Raw genomic sequence first — 22,872 nt, 5'->3', positions numbered from 1 at the left:
TAGGACGGGCTTCTGTATTTACTCTTCCTAGCCACCTTGACCTTTTCTCTTCTTTCCTGTTCCTGATCTTTGCAAGGCTGGCTCTTTCTGTTCATTTAAGTCCCGCTTAGAAGTCACCTAAAGGAAGCCTTCTCTAACTATTTGACTTAAAAGAACCACCCTGTGACTTTATACCCCCAACCTGTTTCATTTTCTTCATGTTACCTAATCACTTTTAGAAGTTATCTTACTTTCTTGCCTACTTATTTGTTGTTTACTTAATAGAGTTTAAGAGGATAGAAACATTGTCATAGTCAATGTGGTATCCCTGGAAACTAGAATAAGTCACAATTCTCAGACACCGAGCTCAGTAACTCTGCCTAGAAGGTATGCAAGCCATTCAAGAATTATGCTTAAACTAAGATAGGCTGAATGGTAATTCAGTGGGTCAGTTTCAGTATTGAGAATACTTTCTCAGAGAGTGCTTTTTTATGGTATAATAGGACTGTAATAATATAAAAATATCATGCCAGTCAGCAAAGGTTGTCTGCTTATGTGAGGCACAGCTCTGTCTGTTCTTACTAACCGTGTTATTGATAACTTTGATAACCATTAATGGCAAATCAGTTTTTGATGGCATAAAATCAAGGTGAATAGCCTCATAGGGTTACTTTAAGATCAGGAATTTAAGAGATTTCAATAGAAGTCACTGAAACAAATTTAACAACAACAAAAAAATGGAGGAGGTTATTTGAAGTCTTACCTTTGTATCTAGAAAACAATTTTACAGAATCAAGGAAAGAGAGCTTAGAATTTTACTGGGCTTAGGTGTCTAGGTGCCTCAGTTGGTTAAATGAGGGCTTTGAGTTCAAGCCCCATGTGTAGCCTACTTAAGGAAAAAAAATTGTACTTGGCCTTAAGTTTATTTTGAGTTAACAGTATAATAGAGCTGTTAAGACAAAAAACTAAATATAAACCTAAGCTATGATAAATGGATTAGTGTGCAGAACAAGGAAGGTGATAGTCCCACACTATTTATACTGCTCAGAACACATTTAGAATACCAGGTTCATTCCTGGACCCAAGATTTCAAAAGGATCATTGAGAAATGGGGCCATTCCAAGGAAAAGTGTCCAGGATGATAAGCGGACTTGAAATTATCTTGCTTGAATAGGTAAGAGGGATAAAGTTTGCTAGATTGCTAGCCTGAAGAAAACGTCACGAAAACATGAAAACCATCTTCAAACATGTAATAGATCTTCAGAAAGAAAAATAATTGGATACATCAGTATACTAAAATCAGTTGATGAAAATTATAAGAAACTAGATTTTGGCTTAAAGATATTTAAGGAATAATATAGATATTTATTATCTGTATTATATATTAAATATCTATGTTATTTATTGAGAATATAGATATTCTCAAAGAAGAAACTTAAGGAATAATTTTAAGTAGGTGCATCTAAAAATGGAACACATTTCCTCATGAAGTAGCTCTCCAATGGGGACACCTTCGGAATGTGGATGGGCACAATGGGGGATATTGTCAAAGAAACTGAAGTACTGGATAGGACAGTGGTCCTGGGACAGCAGTCCTCAAACAGGATACGTATAAGTAAATGAAGATTTTCTAAATGGTAGACAGAATTTTAAGGAAGCCAGTTTCCACTGTCTGAACTGCTGAAAGTACTTTCCACTAATACGTCTAGAAAAGCCTTTGTGGTCAAGCAGATTTGCCTTTCCTACCTTACCCTTTCACAGTTGCTCTTTACCAGCTTTGTAAGAATTCTCCAGATTTACCACCAACATGAAACACTAGAGTTTTCTGAATTCAACTATATTTACCTGAACAGTTTTATAGTTTCACATGATTTCCCATTACTTATTATCATCCTTTTCATTTCAGCTTGAGGAAGTCCCTTTAATGTGTAAGGCTCAACTATTACCGGTGATAAAGTCCTTCAGCTTTTACTTGTCTGAAAACTATCTTCCCTTCCAATTTGAAAGGCAGCTTTCAGAGACTAAGGACTCTGAAAAACAATCTGAGGGTTTTGAAGGGACAGGGGGGTGGGGGTACCAGGTGGTGGGTATTATAGAGGGCACGGATTGCATGGGGCACTGGGTGTGGTGCAAAAATAATGAATACTGTTATGCTGAAAATAAAAAATAGAGAAAATAAATAAAATATTTAAAAAAAAAGAAAGGCAGCTTTGTTGGGTTGTTGAATGTTCATGGTTGGCAGGGTTTTTTTTTTTTTTTCCCCTTCTCTTCTTTCTTCCCTTCCTTCTGCACTTTGAATATATATTCAATATATATTGAATAGGGGGGCCTGGGTGGCTCAGTGGGTTAAAGCATCTGCCTTTGGCTCAGGTCATGATCCCAGGGTCCTGGGATCGAGCCCCACATCAGGCGCTCTGCTCAGTGGGGAGCCTTCTTCCCCCTCTCTCTCTTTGCCTGCCTCTCTGCCTACTTCTGATGTCTCTATGTCAAATAAATAAAATAAAATCATATATATATAATATATTTTTGCATATATGTATATTTTGCAATATATATTTTGCAAAGTCTCTGCTAAAAAATTTTCTGATAGTCTTATGGGGGTTCCATTATAGATAACAAGTTCTTTTTCTTACTGTTTTAAGATTCTCTCCATCCCTCTTCCCTCCCCAAAACTCAACTACTGTTAGGCATACTTTAAACGAGTGTTAGTCTAGGGACACCTAGCTGGCTCCATCAGTTAAGTGTCTGCCTTTGGTTCTGGTCATGATCCCAGAGTCCTGCATCTGGCTCCCCATTCAGTGGGGTGTCTGCCTCTCCCTCTGAACCTCCCCCTTCTTGTGCTCTCTCTCTGATTCTGTTTCTCACACACACACACTCTCAAATAAATCAATAAAATCTTTAAAGGAAATAAACTAGTGTTAGTCTCGTAAGAATATCATTACATCATTAATTCAGGTATCAATTAACTTGCAGTATATGATAAAGTTTTTGGAATTGGGCTAAACAATTCTATAATGGAGACCTCACAGAGGGTTTTGTGCTGCAAAAGAGGACAGCTGGCAAAGCACTGATGTGGGAATGAAGTCAGAACGGATCGAACTCTTGACTGCCAACTATACATTGTGTGTCCTTAGACAAGTTACTTAATTTTGGGGGGCTTTGGTTTTCTGACCTGAAAACAGTAATAGTCCCTAACTCAGAGAATTATTTAAACAGTCAAATGGTATCACTTGCTGCAATTTTAGTAGTATTAACATCTCCTGTTATATGCAGATCCCAAATGTCCTACCTTTTCAGAGTGAAGTCTCTCATTTTAATTCTTGGGACTATGCAAGGCGCCTTTCTATATCGAAGAGCTCAGAACCCTGAAGTGAACATGAACATTGTAAGTTGCAAGGAAATAAATGCTAAGCAGCTGAAATAACACAGGGGATGCTACTCTTTAATTGAGGAGGGCGGGCTTTTATTTTAATAGAGCTGCAGTCAAATAAATATCCCTGTATTCATATATTTTGATATGGGTCAATGAATAGTCCCCATTTACTGTTCTGTGGCTCCAGTTTCCCCTTCACCCTTACTTTGTCCCTGGGTGAAAATATATATACCGGCATTTAAATACCTTTGTGGAAGACTTATAAATTCTTTTTTTGTATACATGCAAATTCCAGATATAAGCTTAGCTATAATCATAGGCATGCAACATTTATGGATAAACATAAATTTTAAAATTGTATATGGCTGAGCAGGTAAACGTTTGAGTGATTAGTAGTTAGGCAAAAAGTAATATATAAGAATGATGTTTATAGATGTTCTAAAATATCTATTACTGAATGAATCAGTGAACTAGTGAAAAAAAAATAGTCCTGAGATTGAGAGACTGACTATGCAAGGTCCATTATTACATTAACAGCTTAGGTTATTATCAGGTTCCATTAACTGACCAGAAATTGTATCCTAAAAGCCTTCCTTTTTCTTTATCTAGAGCCAAATTATTTCTTATTGGCACTACCCAGATGAAGTGTATGATATTGTAACTGAAGATGGTTACATCCTTGGCCTTTATAGAATTCCTTATGGGAAGACAAACAGTGACAGTTCAGGTAATATTCAATTCAGAGCAGCTTGGTGACTGTCTCGGCCCTAAGTGACTGTCAGACAAGGAAAAGACTTAAAGATGAAGTGCATAGTAAACTTCTCACCCATGTCTCTACATGCCCCCAGAAGAGAACCTGATGCTCCCCTGGCTTCTTGTTCATAAGATGGTTTTAGAGTGTGATGGAAACTAAGCTGTTCCAAATGTTCTTTGTGGGTCCCTTTACTCATTTCTGTTGATTCTTTCCAATCTCTTTGTTTCATGAAGGGTTAGAAATGGTAACATGGTAACACAGGTTTGGAAAATGGCTTGTAAAAATGTCCTTCCTGTCTCCTCTAATAATAGCAAAGAGATGAGTTTGGTCCTGGTTCTTTACCCCAACAATAGGCACATCACTATCTGCAAGTGTGGTGAAAAAGATAAAGCACTCGAATTTGTTGCTAGGGTTATAATCCTATATCTGTCACTTACTAGAAAAATATGCAGTAGATTACTTTTGCTTATTCATCTAATTGTTCAAACAAAAGCCAACTTTTTTTTTTTTTTAGTTTTCTCTTTAGATATTTCTCCTTGAAAAAGATGTTTCTCATATTATAAAATGCCCTCTCAAGTTTTAAGCAGTAAAGTATATTTCAGGAAAGATACTGACTTGAAACAACCTCAATCAATGTAATTTTGGATTCTTATAAAGGTCAGAACTACCAGACAGAAAATGTTAACATAGACTTAACATAATTATAGTAATCATTTTTCAGGGTCTGACCTAATTTTGTGAATACTGTAATAAAATATTGAGGGTAATTTAAAAATACAGTAAGTGCTTTTGAGTTGTCTAGAAGCAGTGCCAGAGACAGGGAGTCAGGAGCACGTGATTTATTGCTGGTCTACCATCAGGAGAAGGTCATGTGGAAATCCAGGAGGGCAAGGAAAGGAGCTAGGGAAGGGTGTGGCTCAGCTAAGTCCCACTGGAGTCTGATCTCAGGGGAGCTTATGGATCCAGGAACTGCATCGTGGAAGCTGTCCAGCCTTGAAGTTAAGGAGTTAGCCTCTTGCATTGCCACAGCAGTTAGTTATTTCTTAAGGCTACTTTTATTGGTGTAGTCTCCTAGGTAAGGCAACTGCCATTTGCCCTGGGGGATAGAGGGGCAATAATGAGCACTTAGAAAGCAACACCTACAACATCTGGGAGGTCCACCTACTTTGGAAAGGAAGTCTGGGTGAACACCAAAATAACAGAGAGTGCACCTCTTATATTACACAGATCCTTTTGTTTTTCACATTAAGCTTATTTCATCCAGGTACAGGTTTTCCAGGGTATGGGCAGGTCAGAATTTCTGTGGAAACTTATAAGAAGAAGGTGAGTGGAACAAAGTATGACATCTGCCATTGCCACTGATCCTAATGCCATGGCTGTCACTTGTGAATTCCCACCTGTACTACCCACTGTAGATTCCCCTCCCTCTCAGCTGTGTCTCCTGATGTGGCAAGCCAAGCCCTTATCCTGAAGGGTTACTGTGCCTGTAACAGGTCATAGTTGCAGTACTTGTACTTTTTTAGGGAAAGCAAGGCAACAGAGTAACAAAAGATGTCCCACTGAATCTCTTGAACATCAAGTATGTTTTTCCATCCTCATTCTGTATCAGAATCTCTACCTCGTCATGATGATCAAGGGCAATGACTCCTGCCAATATAGTAATTCCTTTCTTTGCCACTGCTGCCCTCTAGTCTTCTATCATGAGGAGCCCAAAGTCATAGCCTTCAAGCAGTCATGGCTTTATTATTAGGATGTTTACTGTGTGAACTAGTGGACATGTCTTCTGTATGGGGACCAGGGCCTCTGGATCTATAAGAGCCTTAAATTGTGAGGACAGAAAGGACAAACTCCCAAGTGAGTTACTGTATGACAGTGAGTAAGACCATTCTTAATCCTACCCCTTTTTTCTTAGACTCCGTGTTCTACTGATTAGAGGAAGCAGCAATATATTCAGTCATTTGTTTAAGGTATCGAATGAGTCCTTAAGGACAGGACCCATAGATACAGGATGTCATCTCGCAGCTGGCATCTCTACTGGCTGGTGATTTCATTGCTTGGTTGGGCTAGCAGCCTCTTGATGGTGGTTATGGTCTCAGACCAGTGGCCTTCCAAGGCCATAATACTGAGGAATGCACCTTCTTTGACCTGCAGTGATTCCCTTTATTTGAGGTATGTCATGAGGGGTTCCATATTTGTAGATCAGACGCTCCATGAACTCTTGAATAATAGTGCTGGCTGCTGTGGTCCTATGTGGAAAGAAAGGCAAATCATAGCCAAAATATATATCAATACCAGTCATAGTGGGTTGTTGACCTTTCCAGAAGAGAATAGGTCTGATGTCCCCCAACTAGTCTCCAAGTGGCTGGTTTGATCTCCTTGAGGGGATGGTACCCTGTGAGACCTCTGTTGCAGGCAGGTCAGACATACTTCCCTAGCAGTAGCCTTGATGAGGCACCTACGCTGTGGGGCCCAAGTTAACCTACATTACTCTCACCCTGACTACTTCTTTCATGAGCCCACTGCACAGCACTGGAGTGGCTAAGACCAGTGTCTGGCTGACATCTACTGTAATATGCTGTTTAAAATGTATATTATGGAAGTGTGAGTGGCTCAGTTAAATGTCCAACTCTTGTTTTTGGCTCAGGTCATGATCTCAGGGTGGTGAGCTCAAGGTCTATGTTGGGCTCCGTGCTCAATGTGGAGTCTACTTGAGATTCTCTTTCTCCCTCCCCCTCTGCCCCTACCCCTGCTCTCTCTCTCTCTCTCTCTCTCAAATAAAAATAAAATAAAATGTATATGAGTACTCACATGACTATTAGCTATGTGAATGTTCTAATCTTTAAAGTTTATATATTTAAGTGAGACATGACCTAATGATATACTTGGTCATTTGAAAAAAAATTCTTTGTAAGCTTTGCTAAGTTTGCAACTTTGTAAACTTTGCTAAACAACTCTGACATACAATGGGATTAAACATGAAAAATTTACCATATTTATACAATATAAAATTTAAAAATATATTTTTAAAACTTCAAACTGTCATGTGTTAAAAGATTTAATTTCAGATAAGATATTTATACAGATACTACAACATTTAAGAAGAAATTCTCTGGATTTTTTTTTCTAGCTCAGAGGTTTGTTGTCTACTTGCAACATGGTTTGTTTACACCTGCCAGCAGCTGGATCTCCAATCTGCCCAAAAACAGCCTCGGCTTCATTCCAGCAGATGCTGGTTAAGGCGTGTGGATGGGGAACAGCAGGGGACCACCTGGTCCAGGAAACACAAGTACCTGGAGACAAATTCCAAAGAATTCTGGGCCTTCAGGTACAAATAACATCAAGTAATGTTTCATTTTATTTTATGAGTGTGTCAAATATTTTGTCTTGTGTTTGAATGAAATAAAGTAGAACAGAAGTGTCTTTTCTCAATCAGGTCTTGTAACAGACCATCACAATTTATGTCAGTTTTTGCTTGAAAATGAAAGAATGCTTGCTTGACCTTAAGTGTGTTTCTTGTTTGTCAGTAGTAACCTTTATTGGCTAACCCCACCCTTTCCATTGTTTTGCTCCTTAACCTATATATTTACTTTATCTTCCTGTATGTAAAATAAACAGCCTCTTTATAAGACTATCTTGGGGCTACTTTATTCCCTGACTTTGTGTTCTCATGGAAGTCTTTATTAAGTAGATATATTACGTCACATAACTTCTTTTTTAAGAAATATTTATTTATTTGAGAGAGAGCTGGAGAGAAAGTGCATGCACATGCACGAGTGGGGAGGAGCCTAGGAGAAGTAAGAGAGAAGCTCAAACAGACTCCACACTGAGTGCAGAGCCAGACACAGGGCTCGACCTCACCACCCTGAGACCACAACCTGAGCTGAAATCAAGAGTCAGATGCTCAACCAGTTGAGCCACCCAAGGGCCCTAAAATTCTTCCTTTTTTTTAAACATCTTTTTTTTTTTTAAGGTTTGATATATTTATTTGACAGACAAAGATCACAAGTAGGCAAAGAAGCAGGCAGAGAGAGAGGGGGAAGCAGGCTCCCTGCTGAGCAGAAAGCTTGATGTGGGACTCCCATCCCAGGACTCTGGGAACATGACCTGAGCTGAAAGCAGACGCTTTAACCCTCTGAGCCACCCAGGTGCCCCACCCCATAACTTCTTGATAATACCCAAAGAGAGTGGAAAATTGTTTGCCTTCACTTACCTGTTCATTATCTTCAAGGGTTAGCATCACATTCTGGAAGCAAGGGGATGTCAACTTCCCTTTTTCTTTTGTAGTTTTGACGAGATGGCAAAATACAACCTCCCAGCCTCCATCAGCTTCATCGTGAAACACACGGGACAAGAGGAAATATTTTATATAGGCCATTCCCAGGGCACCACTATTGGTACGGCCAGAAGGATTGTGGCTCATAGTATGCAATGTCTTTTGTAGGGTTTGCAGACATACCTCCTAAGGATGTGGGCAAGCTCCCAGAGCTACAAGTGACACAAAACAGAGCACCGGGAAGAAGACCCACAGCCTGGCCCTGGACACTTACCCTCTTCCTCCTTCTACCTTGTCTTCTCCAGTCACAAAGAATTCATGTAATAACAGGTTGTCTTTGTTCCCAAGCATTCAGAAGTTGGATATCCATCTTGGGATCAAAGTGAGATCATAACTACTCCTTGTTCCACAAATAGAAATTTCATACTTATAATTGTCATTTAAGTGTGGCAAAGGACCTCATGAGGAGGGGATGAGAGAAGGCCATTAATGCTTATGCATTTAGGACAGATTAAACTTTAGACATGCACAAAGATGAGCCTAAGCCTTCATATGTTTAAAGAGACTAAAAAATAACTTCTTTTAGCTCACAGCAACAATGCTTCCATCTAATGTGTAATAGTTTCACTTTCAGAGGATAATTCTCTAAAACCCAACATCATTCTCTTACATGATGTGGTAAACTTTCTTACTCCCACTCTTTCTACTGGGGAAGTTACAAAGCCTACTTGATAATAGCAACCAGTATTCACTGAGTCTTTTCTAGGCTGAAAAATGATGATTTTCTTATAGGAATAAGACACACCCTGCTTTAAAAGAGTATGTTGAAGAACAATCTAATCCGATTTTCCACAGATATTTTCTCTGACATTTATTAATCATGTGTGTGAGTTGTACTCTGGATTTTCCAGCTGTAACAGTTATCTGGAACCAGGAATCTTGGAAAATTATTAAGAAAGAAGTGAATATGTGCTAGAATTTACTGACTTCTAATATGTTATATGATTCTCTGATTGTGTGCCTTCTTAGAACTCAGAAAACAGAAAAGCTATAAAAATAAAAAAGATGTGCAAGAATGTAGCTTGATAAGATGTTATAAAAGGGAAAACTATTTGTCATATTAATGACTCTAAACTAACAATAAAATATAAACTAGTATCCTCTGCACAATAAGGCAAGGATGTTTTAAAATATATTAAAAATAAATATGAAAACAATTTGACATGTATTGGATCTGTCACCTAAAGTGTAAGATTCAAATATCCGAAATTCTCACATTGCCAGTTATAGAAATCTTCAATATTGTTTCTGATTTCTCTACTATGGTGTTACAAGACTCTTTTATTGTTGATTTATCATTGTTTATGGTCTAGACATTGTTTTTAATATTAATCATCAGTATGATGTTTGATTGATATGTAGGTCTCATACTGGGTGACCGAGAAATGTTTGATAAGGAAATTGAGAAATGAATGAGTCAATTAGTGGTCGTAACATATTGAATTTACTCTCACTTGCCATGATATCATTTCTTACATGCCAGTAATGGCATAAGAATAGTTAATTTCTGTCTTGTTTTCTTTCAGCATTCATAACATTTTCCACAATACCACAAATAGCTGAAAGAATCAAAATATTTTTTACTTTAGCTCCAGTTTTTTCCATCAAATACTCAAAGAGCCCTTTAATTAAATTGGCATACAAATGGAGGTCAGTGTTAAAGGTATGTTATTCCTTTCCTTTACATAGCTGATAATACAAAATGACAATGATTCTGTCATTTCAAAATAAAAGGTCTTGAGTATGTTTGCATGAATTTAATTTTTTGGTTTCAATGACACTAGATTCTTTCTTTTGTTTTTACAAATGAATAATATTTTATTTATAATAGCTTTGGACTTCTCATTTTGAAGGAAAATCCAGTAGTCAGCTTATCTCTATCTCCTGCTTCCAAGTTTTGCCCTTAATTTGAATGCATTCCTTTTAGGGCGCCTGGGTGGCTCAGTGGGTTAAAGCCTCTGCCTTCAGCTCAGGTCATGATCCCAGGGTCCTGGGATCAAGCCTTACATTGGGTTCTCTGCTCAGTTGGGAACCTGCTTCCTTCTCTCTCTGCCTGCTTCTCTGCCTACTTGTGATCTCTGTCTGTCAAATGAATAAATAAAATCTTTAAAAAAATAAATAAATGTATTTATTTTAAAGGTTTTATTTAATTTCTTATTTGAAAGAGAGAGAGAGAGAGAACACAAGGGCAAGGGAGGCAGGGTAGGGCAGAGAGAGGGACAAGCAGACTGCTCTGAGCATGGACCCAACATTGGACTCCATCTCATATCCTGAGCCAAAATCAAGAGTCATCCACTTAACCAGACTGAGCCACCCAGGCACCTCTCTCATTTAAATATTTTGAACTAATAATGTGAGACAGTGCATTTCATTATAAATATAATGATCACATTGGACCATTCCTTGAATAATTATTTTGGTCTTCCAAATATGAATAAAGTAAACTTGTCTTACAGGCTTTTTTTGGCAACAAAGACTTCCTACCTAATACCTCATTCAAAAGATTTGTTGGTTCAAAGCTGTGTCCACTGAAAATTATTGGTAAGATTTGCCATGATATCTTGCTTATGATAAATGGTTATGACCAGGAGAACTTATATATGGTGAAAACAAATTGAATTTGAAATGTACTTTGTCCATATTTAAAAAGCAGCTCTTAATAGTACTTTATGCCTTACATGTCATTGTATGATTTATCCACATGTACTGATAGAGTCTTCGCCTTCCTGGTTTGGGGACTACACCAACATTCTGAAACTAATCAGCATGAGCATGCTGGGATTATTTTGCATTCAGATTTGTCTTGCTCTCCATAGGGAACAGAGAGCAGGTGCTGTGCTGAGTCTTTTAATTGGCCTTTACTATTGGGTGTTAGTTTCCTGAAGTTTCTTGTATTTAAGTTCTCTCCTATCACTTATTTTTTTTAAAAAAGATTTTATTTATTTATTTGACAGAGAGAGATCACAAGTAGGCAGAGAGGCAACCAGAGAGAGAGAGAGAGAGAGAGAGGAGGAATAAGGCTCCCTGCCAAGCAGTGAGCCTGATGCGGGACTCGATCCCAGGACCCTGAGATCATGACCTGAGCTGAAGACAGAGGCTTAACCCACTGAACCACCCAGGCACCCCATCTTCTATCTCTTATTTTTTTTTAACAACTTCTGCTCTTATATCTTGGTTCCTAACACTCCTTCCCTTTCTTATTGACCCTTTTGTAATTGGCATTTGTGCCTGCTAATTACCTTACCAGCTTTGGGCATTCATCAAAATTCCTGGAGTGGGACACCGTTTAGGGGCTCAAGCTACTATTCCCAAAGCCGTACAGTTTGTGTATAGATGCTATTACAGATGTATGCATTCATTCTAAGACTTTTTAAGCATATTAAATTTAAAAAACGGATTTAGCAGAAGCAGTTGTGGCATTCAGATACTGGTTGGTTCCTGCACCTGTACCATTTAATAATTTACCAGCAAGAATCAATTTATTCAGTCAAAGAAAGAGAAGTTGTCAAGATGTCCATTCTTACCAATTTAGTCTGTGGATTCAAGGCAACCAAAATCCCTGAAAGCTAATTTAAGAATATTGACAAATGGCTTTTAACATTTATGGAGGGAAGCAAAACCTGGAGTACCCAACACAGGATTGAAGAGAAAGAGCAAAGTTGGAGGACTGGTACTGTTGAACGTTAAGACTTAGTCTTCAACTACAGTAATCTAGACAGCGTGGAATTAATGAAAGAAACAAGAAGATCCGTGTAGCAGAATACAGAGTGCAGACACAGAGTCTCATGAACACCATCAACAGATCTTTAACAAAGGAGAAAGGCAGTGCACTAGAAAAACCATAGTCCCTTCAACAAATAGTGTAGGGACAACTGGATGTCTACATGCAAAAGAATAAAATAACCTTCACAAAGTTAACTCGTATTTGGATCATAGACCTAAATGTGAAATGTAAGACTCTCAAACTCCTAGAAGATCACATCAGAAAAAACCTAGATGATCTTGGATGTGGCAAGGACCACCAGGTTGTACTTTTTGTTATAATTGATGAACCTACATGGACACATCATAAGTACCCCAAATCCATAGTTTACAGTGCGGTTCACTCTGGCGTTCTACATTCTGTGAGTTCTAACAAATGTATAATGACATAGACCTACCATTACAGTATCATGTAGGATATTTTCACTGCCCTATAAATCCTCTGTGCTTTGTCTACTCATCCCTCCCCTCTTAAATCCTGGAAACCACTGATACTACTGATTTTTTCACTGCCTGCCACAGTTTTGCCTTTTCCAGAATGTCATGTAGTCAGAATCATAGTTTGTAGCCCTCTCAGATTGCCTTCGTCCATTTAGTAGCAAACATTCAAGGTTCCTCCATGTCTTTTCCTGGCTTGGTATCTCATTTATTTTTAGTGTTGAAAAAAAATATTTTATTGTCCGGATGTATCACTGTGTATCTATCCACCTACTAAAGGACATTATGGTTCAAGTTTTGACAATTATGAATAAAGATGCTATCAAGATCAATGTGCAGATTTTGTGTGAACACGAGTCTTTACCCCCTTTGGATAAATACCAGGGAGTGCAATTACTGGATCATGTGACAATGATTCCTTTTGTTTTATAAGAGACCACTAAACTGTTTTTCCAAAGGGGTTGTACTATTGTGCATTTCCACCAGCAGTGAATGAGAGTTCGTGTGACTTTTTCCTCACCAGCACTTGGTTCTGTCAATGTTTCAGACTTTTGTCATTTTCATAGGTGTGTAGTGGTATTTCATTGTTCTTTTAAATTGCATTTCCCTGATGGTGTATGATGCAGAGCATCTTTTCATGGTCATTTGCTACCTGTACATCTATTTGATGAGCTGTCTGTTAAGGTCTTTGGCCCATTTTTAAATCAGGTTATTTTCTCCTTGTTGAGTTTGAAGAGTTCTTTGTACATTTTGGATAACACCTTCATAGATATGTCTTTTGCAAATATTTTCTTCCAGTCTGTGCCCTGTCTTCTAATTCTCTTTGTCTTTTGCAAAGTGGACATTTTTGACTCGGAAGTTCAGCCTGTCAGTTATTTCTTTCATAGTTTGTGCCTTTGGTGTTTTATCTACAAAGCCATCACTAGACCCAAAGTCAACTAGATTTTCTTTACTAGGTCATCTTCTAGGAGTTTCATAGTTTTGAGTTTGATATTTAGATCTGTATTCTATTTTGAGTTAACTCTTGTGAAAAGTGTGAGGTCTGTGCCTCAATTCTTTTTTTTTGTCTTCTTCTTTTCCATGTCGTTGTCTAGTTGTTCCAGGGCCATTTGTTGAAGATACCATTGTTTCTCGATTGTATTGCCTTTTCTGTTTTTCAAAGATCTGTTGACTATATAGGGGATCTATTTTGGGGCCCTCTTTCCATTCTATGGATGTTTGTCTATTCTTCCACCAGTACCCCACTTCTTGATTACTGTAGGTTGATAGTACATCTTGAAGTTGTGTATGTCCATCCTCCAACTTTGTTCCTCCCTTACAATACTGTATTACTATATTGGCTGTCCTGGGTCTTCTGTTTCTCCATCTGAGAAACAGTTTGTTGATATCCTTAAGAGAACTTGCTGAGATTTTGATAGGACTACATTGACATTGTAAGTCTTTCTCACTGACTAAGGTTTCCAGGGACATTGTAGTTAATTCAAACCTTGATTACAGGTTGACATGAAAGCTGCTACATATCTGATTGTTTCACTGGGAGTTGTGTAGCATTTCAGGAGCCCAGTTCATCATGGAAAGGGTTTCATTTTAAATCTCCTAATTGTCCTTGGCAGGCTCTGGGCTGATTTTTTGTTTGTTTGTTTTCCTCAACTAGCTTAGTTCTCACAATAAAACTTCAGATTCCCTGGGATTGGCAAATAACTTGAAGAAAAAACTGGCTTTAGTACTTTGCTTTTTTGAGGGTTTTTTTGTTTCCCTTTTCCATTTCTCCTGGTAATTTCTATCTTTTCAGTCCTTTGTGCTCACAAAAGGGGTCTGTGTGTGTGAGTCCTAACAGTTTAGATTGTTTTCAGTATGGGATGACAGACTACGTAACTCAGAAATCCAATAATACCTTCTATGTTAATGTAAAATTACATATTTAGTAAGTATATTTATGTACTTAATTAAAATATAATTTTATATTTTATTTATATTATTTGCTTAAAAATTACTTTAAATTGTATTGAAATTATTTAGTGTAGTAAATATCAAAAGTTACGCTTTCTCTGGGTGGACCAAATATAAAAATAATTTTTTAACCCCTCAGAGTGGTGTGGATGTGTATTTGTCATATAACTCAGCAGGGACATCTGTTCAAAATATGCTACACTGGAGTCAGGTATAACTTTTCAAGTGCTTTTGAGTACAATTTTATTTATACTACTCGTGGTTTACCCCATCATTCTGAGAATCATGCCATTGTCATAGGATGATAAATTTAGAAGAATAAAATGTAACTATTACCTATTTATGTAATTCTTCATGGTTTCTAATATGTTAGTATCATAATCTATTAGGTCTTCTAACCCTAAGCAATAATCAGAGCAATATACCTATTTTCTATTTTACAAATGAGAAAATGTTAATTTGGAATAGTAGACTATGCATCATTGAGGCCATGTTTATCATTTGACTTGCCCAAAGATTCAGAGCTATTCCTTCAAAAACACCTAAGACTAATAATAATAATAACAATAACAATAAAATTTTAAAAACCTAAGACTAAAACACAGGTATCCCAATGCCTAGTCTCTCACTAGACTTCATTCTCTCCTCTGTTCAATTGTGAACTTCATAAGGCCCTTGAGCAAGTTTTATTCACTTCTATATGTGCAAGGCCAAGAGTTCTGGGCAAACAACAGGTACTCAAGAATATATGTTGCATAAATATTCATGAAGAAAAAATCCAGTGTGAATATCATCTTACAGTTGAGAGCCCGGATAAAATCTTAGAAGAAACAGTATACTTGAGATCAAAATATCAGGCACTGAATCTTTTCTATGAAACTTACTGCTAATGAGACACTCAGCAAGCTCACTTATTCCTTATGAAGTCAGTTTCCTTAATTTTAAAAATGGAGTTAATAATAATGCTCTGACTTAACTAACAAAAATATTATGACAGTTCAACAGGGTGATGATCAATAGTGTTGTTTAAATTTAATGAACACTAATGAACTCAAGTATCATTGAGATATTGGGAAGGACTTTCTCATTTAACATGTCTAAATCTACTGATTGTTTTGAGGTAAATTATTAAAAATCTTTAACTTATATTTAGATTTAGTTCATTCTTGGTGATAACTAGACCAGGAAAGTCTAGGTAACCTTTGCATCTATTCATCTATGGAAACAATATTTATTGAGTACCTACTATGTGCCCTGTACCATTCTATGCTCAGGGTACACATCAGTGAACAAAGTAAATATTCCTGTCCTCCTTAAGCTGACATTCTAGCAGTTAGATATACAGACATTAAGCATAGAAAATAAGTAAATTATTAAAACTTTAGAAGGGAATAAAAACTATGGAAAAATAAAGGGGAAAAGGCAAGATAAAGAGATTAGACACAGTGGGTAGTGGGTTGTGTCTTTGAACAGAGAGGTTAGGCCAGCCTCAATGAGATGGTGACATTCAAGATTTAGAGAAGCCGAGAAAGTTAGCAATGTGAACAACCTGGAGGAAGAGCATTCCAGACAGAGAGAATAGCCAACACAAAGCCCTTTAGTTAGGAGCATTTCTGAAAGGCATGGCTAAAAGGTCAGTGTGGCTGATGTCAGCAATTAAGGGAGAAAGAAGTAGGGAAAAGGGAGCAGAAATGTACTAGAGTCAGAAAGGAACAAGTACTCCATTGGGAGGACTTTGGCTTTCTAGCTAAGTGAGCAGCCACTGCAGGTTTTTGAGCAGGGAGCGGACATGATATGACCTAAATTTTTAAAGGAATGCTTAAGGGACACCTCACTGGCTCAGTCAACAGAGCATGTGATGCTCGATCTCGGGGTCATGAGTTCAAGCACCATGTTAGGGGTAAAGTTTACTTGGGGGGAAAAAAAAGAATACTTTGGGTGCCATGTTGGGTAGATCAAAGTGGAAACAATGAGAAATTTTGGAGACCACCATAATTGAGATTGATGATGGCCTGCACAGATGTGTTTCCAGGAAGGGTGCCGAAGAGGGTTGGGTTCTGAGTGTACATGTGTATTGTAAACATGCAGTGAAAGACATTTAATATGGATTCTGTGAAAGGAGAGAGGGAAGAGTCTTGGATGATTCCAGACTTTCTGGCCTAAGCAAGGAAAATATGCAATTGCCATTAAAGGAGCAAGGAAAATATGCAATTGCCATTAAAGTAGATAGGGACATTTGGTGGCAGTGCAGGTTTGAGGGACAGAGAAGATGTTCACATTTGGAGATGTTAAGTGTGAGGCATCCCAGTGTTTAACTTGAATAAGCAGTTGTGTATAGGAGTCTAGTATTTAGAAGAGACTTACAGAAGAGGATAAACATTTTAAGTATGGACACCACTGAAAACCAAGAAACTGGATGAGAACACACACAGAGCGAATAAATATGGGGAGAAGAGGAGCACGGGCAGGCTGAGACATGGAAGAATTCAAAGGTCAGGCAGTGGTGGTTGGATGGATACAGCAAAGAAACCCAAAAGGAGCTGGGAGTGAAAAATGAAAATCAAGAAATGACGGTATTAGAAAAACCATGAGAGACTCTTAATGTCACAAAACAAACTGAGTGTGACTGGGGGAGGGGCGTTAGAGAGAAGGGGAGTGGGGATACGGACATTGGGGAGGGTATGTGATATGGTGAGTGCTGTGAAGTGTGTAAACCTAGCGATTCACAGACCTGTACCCCTGAGGCTAATAATACGTTATATGTTTATTAAAAATTTTTAAAAATTATTTAAAAAAATGAAATGACAGTATTCCAGAAGCTACGTGGAAAAAAGCTCTAGGATAGAAATGAACAGCTGGATCCAATGGCATCATGGGTAATGTGAGGAAATTCCTCAGAATCGACAAGTTTTACAAATGCTAAGATCATGAATAACATCAGCTGGTTTTGTGGAATGAAAGAACTGCAGGGTAAGAAGTGTTGTTGGAGGAAAATCAGGTTGTCTGGAGAGCAGGAAGTTAAAGGAACCCATCATAGATGGGTTTTAAGATATACCTAACGATGGAATTCCAGATGGCAGAGAGAGTTTTAGAAGTTGGGAGGAGTTAGGAGAAGATAAAATGGTGGGTGCATGGAGACCTGTCAGGGTTAGAGTCCCCAAGAAGATCTGGAAGCTGAGAGTCTAAAACTTCCTGCAATGAAAACATTATCAGGGGGAGAAAAGGATATGATCAGATTAGACCCAAGAGGCTCACAGCAGGTGGTGGTGGTGGTGAGGCTACAGTTATGAAAGGTGGAGCAAGGGGTGGCTTCTGGAACATGCTGTTGAGAGCTATTGTTTGAAGCAAGAATGTTTAGGGACGTGTCATTTCAGTGCTATTTCACCTAGCACTAGACACTTTTTTTTAAAGATTTTTTTAAAGATATATTTATATTTATGTATATTTTTAAGAGATATTTATTTATTTTAGAGAGAGAGTATGAGCACAGGGAGGAGCAGAGGAAGAAGGAGAGGGAGAATCTTCAAGCAGACTCCCTACTGTGTGTGGAGCCCAACACAGGGCTCAATCCCACAACCCTGAGATCATGACCTGAGCTGAAGCCAAGAGTTAGACACTTGACAGACTGAGCCATGTAGGTGCCCATAGACACTCACTTTTGTCCTCTGTGGATGGAGCTGAGGCTTTCTGGGGAGGGATGATGAGCACACAGGCTCCTGTTAACAAGGTAAAAGGCCTTGGGGGAATGTGCATTTATATGAAACTGATAGAATTGCGTTCCATAGACGCCCCTGCCCCTCACCACCTCTCCTCTTCCATTTCTTGCCCTTTTCAAAGGAAGGGAGAAGTGAAGACATTTCCCTGCGCATTTATATTCCAATGGGCCAAATACAGAGGGACAGTATATGAAATTCACACCTCACTTTACCAGCTGCACTGTAAAAAACAGAAGAGTATAATCTTGCTTTAAATTTTTTTTTTCTTTCAGGTTTTTCATTCTAGTCACTTGAGAGTTTTTGATTGGGGCAGTCCTGCTCTAAACTTAGTTCATTTTAATCAGGTACACAATTATGCATAACCTAAAAACTATCTCCTGGGTCAGTTCAGAGGAGGTGGCTACAGAGAAGGGCTCGTGTAAAGCCCGAGAGGATAATAACAGTGAGAAGGACCAGCAGGCAAAGGCTACCATGATTTGGCTCCATATTCTCACATCCAATGGGGGCTTTTCTAGATTTTAGATTTTCTAGATTTTCTAGATTTTAACAACAAATACCTCAGTTAAGCCTGGAGAAGTTTGACAGGCTGTAGAGTAATTCATCTTCCCTCAGGAGAAAAAATATTGTGTGTATAATACATGTAGCTCCGTGGTTAGTTAAATAAGAAATAAAAGGCGTAATATGATTCTTGACCCTAAAAGCTCTTGATTGTATTTGGGAAAATAAGACAAACCTGTAATTATGAGGAAAAGACAAAGTTAATGAGAAGATGGTAATATTGTTTGAAGAAGATGACAGAAATCTTGAGGTATTAGAACCCAAGTCTGCCATCTTCAAAATTATTTTTTCCCATTATCTTCTTCTGCCTTAGCTAAACTTCATGCCCAATGTGGTTTGCTTGTGTAAAACTCTGAAGTAAAATGGAAAGATTAAAATCAATAAAATCAGACTTGCTCCCCCCTCCAATATTTACCATTTATTGATAGATACATTGGCAGCTACACAGCTACAAAAAATTTTTTTTAAGATTTTATTTATTTAATAGAGGGAGACACTGTGAGAGAGGGAACATAAGCAGGGGGAGTGGGAGAGAGAGAAGCAGGCTTCCCGCTGAGCTGGGAGCCCAATATGGGGCTCCATCCCAGGACTCCGGGATCATGACCTGAGCCAAAGGCAGATGCCCAACAACTAAGCCACCCAGGCGCCCCAGCTACAGAAAATTTTGATTAAAATAATTTCATGCTTTATAAATAAAACTGAAATTCCTTCTGTGGCATGTTTGAATACCCTTAATTAGAGCAAATTGTCTAGTTTTGATTTGTATCTGATCTATTTCTAAGTAAAAATCATAATAACGATTCTTTCAATATTCCTTGCTTCCATCATAGTAATAATTTTAGATTCAACTTACTTTAAATTTGTATTAATTAATCATTTAAAGAATAGTAAAGAACACCTTCTATGTATCATTTTCTGCAAAAACCCTCTACATTTGGTCTACTTCTCCATTTTACGACGTGAGGAACATGAACGTATGGACAGTGACTTAGAATGGGGGCAATGACTTGTTGGCCAATCCTCAAGATGTGAAAAATCTACTTTCTGAAATTACAAACCCTATCTACCATAAAGCTATTTCTTGCTACAGTCATATAGACTTTTTGTTCCGTTTAGATGTATATCAGCAAGTTTCCCATGAAATCATTGACATTATCCAAGGCAGTCTATAAAGAACTACAGTAGTCTGTGTTGAAGGATCCATTTCTTTTCTCTTAAAAGCCAATCATTATTTTCTTGCTATGTATGGTTTTCCTGTTATTTAAATAAGATCTGGAATTTTTCCCTGTTTTTCTTCACTGCCGCAGGCTTTCCATTCATTAAATCAGTGACATTTGTCATATGAAGGGAAATGGCAGATTCCAACATGGCCCGAAGCAGTATGTTGTGTTTTAAGTAACTAAAAGCATAATTTTAACGGGATGATTTTTTTTTTTTTTGAGAAAGGTGCTCTCTTTTCTTCAAAGATGAGCATATATGATATAAAAAGAGTTTGGGAGAATGTTTGCAGATATGAAAGCTAATTTTTCTCTACGCTGAATGAAGAGTAGAAACACTTTTAAGCTACGTAAAGGAGTTCGGAGGAGAAAAAAAGGGAAGAAAGAGCCTGGATACCAGTGTGATAGGGCTGCGTCTGCCCAACTTCCGGCCAAGCCTCAGAAGTAGGGGGATCATAAAAGCCATAGAGGGTTTGCATCACCTCACTTCCAGAGTGTATAGCTGGCCTTTCCCAAAAGTGTGTGCAAAGAGTCACAATGGTGGTTGGGGCACCTGGGTGGCTCAGTCCTTAAGCATCTGCCTTCAGCTCAGGTCATGATCCTGGAGCCCTGGGATCAGTGGGCATCAGAGGGTGGTACAGGGGACATCACATACAAGGACTTAGACTCCAGTCCTTCCAACTCCTCTATAATGCATGACTTCACAGGCTTTTCTTAGTCCCTGGGGACAGCAAGATGAAAAGGGAGAGTTTGAAAATTGAGTGTAAATTTACCCCATAAATACTGAAAAAAAAAAATCTATAATTTCCTGGATTGGAAAATTAAGTTTCCTACCCCAGGCAAAATGGAGGTTGGAAGCCAAGCCAAGTCCAGTTCACTCTGCTGTTACTAACTCTGTGTTCCACAGATGCTTATGGGCCTTAACATGTCTTCTACAGAGAGGAGAAGGGAGTTGGGGGAAATTGGAAGGGGAGGTGAACCATGAGAGTCTATGGACTCTGAAAAACAATCTGAAGGTTTTGAAGGGGCAGGGTTGGGAGGTCGGGGTACCACGTGGTGGGTATTATAGAGGGCACAGATTGCATGGAGCACTAGGTGTGGTGCAAAAATAATGAATACTGTTATGCTGAAAATAAAAAATAAATTTAAAAAAGTCTTCTACCAAAAATAATGGAATATGCATAGATAGTGAGAAAAAAAAATAAAATACATGCATATAAGATTATTGGAATGCAGTTAAGAGAAGACACATAACTTTAAAGGACACAGTTCATGCTACAGGTCATTCCTTCCTTTTTTTGGTACCAAAAAAGTAGAGCACTGAAAATAGATACACATTTAGAGATATATTTTTAAAGAATTTAAGAAGGTGAATATAGTGTAAGTGTTTCTTCAAAGTTTTCAAATGACCCTTCAAATAAGACTTACTAAGAATTACTTAGGCTGAGATTTAAAAAATAAGTTGGTGGGTATTATAGAGGGCATGGATTGCATGCAGCACTGGGTGTGGTGAAAAATAATGAATACTGTTATGCTAAAAATAAATAAATTAATAAAAAAATAAGTTGGGGGTATCTGGTAATGGTGGGCTGAGACAATGTGAAAAACATTTATTTGAAGAAAAGGAGAGTTAAAAATTTGGGGAAAATTATAGGGTCAAGGAAAAGAAGCCCAGGAAAGTAAGCCTGGCATTTTAACTGCTTATATCCCAACAACACCTGCTTATTTCAGGTGTATAATTAAAATCCTGAAAATAATTAGTTGAGAACAAAAGTTGTAATTCAGCTTACCAAAGGGAAGTTTCCCTGATTAACCCTGATCTTCAGATTTTAGACTGAACCTCAAAGTACTATAACCTAAGAATAAAGTCAAACCAGAAATTGATGACCCTTCCAGAAACTGCAGACCACCTTTGAATCTTAAGAATTCTTAATTCTTAAGATGATTTGGGAATACCAATGCCATAGCCATCTGTCAGAAACAAAAGTAAGTCTTCTCTGAAGGAAGAACAAGTCATTTAAGATGCTAGAAATAATGCTAAAATCTTGCAATATTTCAGGATAGGTTGGGTTACAAAAATAAGTTGTGTCTTTATATACTAATGTCAAATAATTGCAAAATGATATTTTAAACATGCCATTTACAATATTACAGACAGTTATAATACTTAGGAACACAGATAAACAAATGTGTTCAGGTGGAAAGGCAATATTATTAAGATCTCCACTCTTTCAAATGTATCCATGTATTCAAAGGAATTGCAATCAAAATTCCACAGGGTTTTTTTTTTTCCTGGAAATGGTTATACTGATTCTAAGCTTTTTGTAGAATTACAATTAATCTAGAATTGTCAAAGTAATTTTTAAAAATGTTGGAGGATTTGTACTACCAAACTGCAAGATTTAAATCACAAAACTTCCTTAATTAAGACTGTGTGGAGTTAATATAAAAAGACTTTGAGATTGTGCTGAGTGAAATAAGTCAAGCAGAGAGAGTCAGTTATCATAGGGTTTCACTTATTTGTGGAGCATAACAAATAACATGGGGGACAAGGAGAGATGGAGAGGAGAGGGAGTTGAGGAAAATTGGAAGGGGAGGTGAACCATGACAGATTATGGACTCTGAAAAACAACCTGAGGGTTTTGAAGGGGCCGGGGGTGGGAGGTTGGGGGAACCAGGTGGTGGGCATTGGGGAGGACACGGATTGCATAGAGCACTGGGTGTGGTGCAAAAACAATGAATACTTTTACGCTGAAAATAAATTTAAAAAAAAAAGTCAACATTCAGTTCCT

General features: G+C 37.9%; 1 pseudogene; it reads left to right on the top strand.

The window, feature by feature from the left end:
- The first annotated feature begins 351 nt into the window (after positions 1-351).
- Positions 352-20,035, top strand: LOC131830351 (lipase member J-like; annotated as a pseudogene).
- Positions 20,036-22,872: the final 2,837 nt, after the last annotated feature.

The sequence above is a fragment of the Mustela lutreola genome, chromosome 4, assembly GCF_030435805.1.
Source record: "Mustela lutreola isolate mMusLut2 chromosome 4, mMusLut2.pri, whole genome shotgun sequence".
NCBI lineage: Eukaryota > Metazoa > Chordata > Mammalia > Carnivora > Mustelidae > Mustela > Mustela lutreola.
Note: the sequence above shows the minus strand (reverse complement) of the source record. Positions and strands in the feature narration are given on the sequence as shown.